This window comes from Lathyrus oleraceus, chromosome 2, assembly GCF_024323335.1.
Source record: "Lathyrus oleraceus cultivar Zhongwan6 chromosome 2, CAAS_Psat_ZW6_1.0, whole genome shotgun sequence".
NCBI lineage: Eukaryota > Viridiplantae > Streptophyta > Magnoliopsida > Fabales > Fabaceae > Lathyrus > Lathyrus oleraceus.
This window is the reverse complement of record NC_066580.1, coordinates 394,411,344-394,414,047: the sequence shown is the minus strand read 5'-3', so window position 1 is coordinate 394,414,047 and position 2,704 is coordinate 394,411,344. Positions and strand designations below refer to the sequence as shown.

Here is a 2,704-nt window from a genome sequence, read left to right as displayed (position 1 = left end):
GGCTTCTTTTGACTTGCTACGAGAGAAGCTAACTTTTTCATTCACAATAATGTCATATTTTTTTACAAAACATAAGTTTGTCCAAGGCATACTTAATTTACAAGAAAAACAGTTTAACATGTGTGATCCAAGCAGAAAGCATTCTTTCTAGACATGACCAGAGACATGTAATTTCCAAGTCACACTTCTTACAATTTCAGGTTCAGTAGTGATGTCTTCAAAACATGAAAAATAATAGTTACATTAGTTTATGCAGTAGTTCTACATGCATACAGACAGAACAGAACACATAAAGTATTCTGCTCAAGAGGCAGATATAGTTGGCTGAAATTCTTCATTTGGTCCCTTCAACGAAATCGAATCAGGCGAATTCTCAGAGCAGAAGTTGTTCTCTATGTTGTCTTCCTCCTTCATTCACCGCCATGGATACCACGCTCTCCGTTCTCAAGGACTACTTTGGGTTTATGAGTTTTCGACCGTATCAGCAAGAGGTCATCGAGAAAATTATTGAGAAAAGGGATTGCTTGGTAGTTATGGCTACTGGTAGTGGCAAGTCATTGTGTTATCAAGTGCCTCCATTGGTTGTGAAAAAGACTGGGATAGTTGTAAGCCCTTTAATATCATTGATGCAGGATCAGGTAATGGCTTTGAAACAGCGAGGTATCAAAGCTGAATATCTTTCAAGCGCTCAGAAGGATTATACTATTCAGGGTAAAGCCGAGCGCGGTCAATTCGACATTCTGTTTATGACTCCTGAGAAGGCATGCTCAATTCCTACAAGTTTCTGGTCCAACTTGCTAAAGGAAGGAATTAGTCTTTTTGCTGTTGATGAAGCACATTGTATATCAGAATGGGGGCATGACTTTAGGGTAGAATACAAGCAGTTAGACAAGTTACGTGGTGTTCTGTTAGATGTTCCTTATGTTGGTCTAACTGCAACGGCTACTGAAAAGGTTCGGTTTGACATCACCAATTCCTTGAAGTTGAATAATCCTTACATTGTTGTTGGTTCATTTGATCGCCCAAATCTTTTCTATGAGGACAATATTTTATTGATGAGCTTGTGGAAGAAATTTCAAAAGAAGTTGCTAATGGTTGTTCAACTATAATTTACTGCACAACAATCAAAGATGTAGAGCAGATATATAAGTCACTTATGGAAGTCGGTATTAAAGCTGGAATGTACCATGGGCAAATGGATGGAAGATCACGAGAGGAGTCTCATAGATTACTTGTTAGAGATGAAAAGCAAGTCATGGTGGCTACAATTGCCTTTGGCATGGGCATAGATAAACCTAATATAAGAAAAGTGATTCATTATGGCTGTCCAAAAAATCTAGAGTCCTACTACCAGGAAAGTGGAAGATGTGGTAGACATGGTATAGCTTCTGCTTGTTGGCTTTACTACACAAGAAGTGACTTTTTAAAGGGCGACTATTATGCTGCAGATTTAAAATCGGACAACCAAAAAAAAGCTGTTATGGAGTCGTTGCTTGAGGCTCAACACTATTTTTTGACGGCAACTTGCAGAAGAAAGTTCTTGCACGAACACTTCAGAGTTATGTTCACAACTTGGAGCAGTCTCGGGTATGCTCGGCGACTGCTGCCGAGCAATGGGTAATAGCAGTCTGCAGAACTTATTTTGAATTTTCATGTTGGAAGAGGATTCGTGGTCTTGCAATCCGGAAGAATTCTGCACAAACATCAGATGCAACAATTACTCATAAGCTCACCGACTCGGCAATAAACGTGAAAGGCGGGGTTAAAGACAAGTGATAAGAAACAGATACTAACCAAAGAAAGAAGCTTGATCCACGGAGTCTCGTACCGTATAAGCCGTGACGTGAGAGCATTGAGCACCATAAACAGACCAAAATCCCAAACTAATCCAATTGTTACTCGAACAAGGCAACTTCATCACTTCAACATAAAATTACAGCATTAACACAAGAAAAAAGTTGAAGCTAAGCTTGACCAAGGAATTGCCCTCGTCGTAAATCAACACCAACCTCAATGCATTGCAAAGACACCCTCTCCATTCATTTGGTCGTGTTTCACTGTGTCGCATTACGCGAAAAACCGGCGGGAAACAAGAACAACAGAGCCGCCACCGTGCGTTATTTATCCCAAAAGAGGGAAAGGAAACGCTCAGAGTAAACCTGGAAAAGACGTGGTCTCGCGACCAAAGAGAATGGGATCGGGAGTCGGTTATGCGAAGGGAAGGTATTAGCACCCCTACGCATCCGTCGTACTCGACGGGATCCACGCACAAAAGGAAGGAAAATGGTTGCTAAAACACTGCTCACACACACACACTGGCTGAAAGAGACACAAGAAAATAGACTGAAACTGACTCGGCAGGATATCGCATCCTGGGCCTACTTAGTCTATCAAGCATAGACATCAGAGTCTAAGTAGTTCGGACTGGGGAAACGACACATGCTCGCTAGGATATCGCATCCTATGCATACGTATCTCCTTGGACGAAGGAGAATCAGAGCATTTGTAGCTCGGCTAACACGCACACAAACAAACACAGGCAAAGGCAAACGTTGAGCCTGAATGCCAATCACTGGACTTACATCAGCATCCGAACCAAAACACACACAAGAAGGCAAACGTGGAGCCCGAATGCCAATCACTGGACTTACATCAGCATCCGAACCGAACACACACAAAGAGTGTGGAGACACAAAGGTTAAAA

General features: G+C 41.8%; 1 pseudogene; it reads left to right on the top strand.

Annotated features, from left to right (window-relative positions):
• The first annotated feature begins 401 nt into the window (after positions 1-401).
• On the top strand, positions 402-1,621 carry LOC127123409 (uncharacterized; annotated as a pseudogene).
• Positions 1,622-2,704: the final 1,083 nt, after the last annotated feature.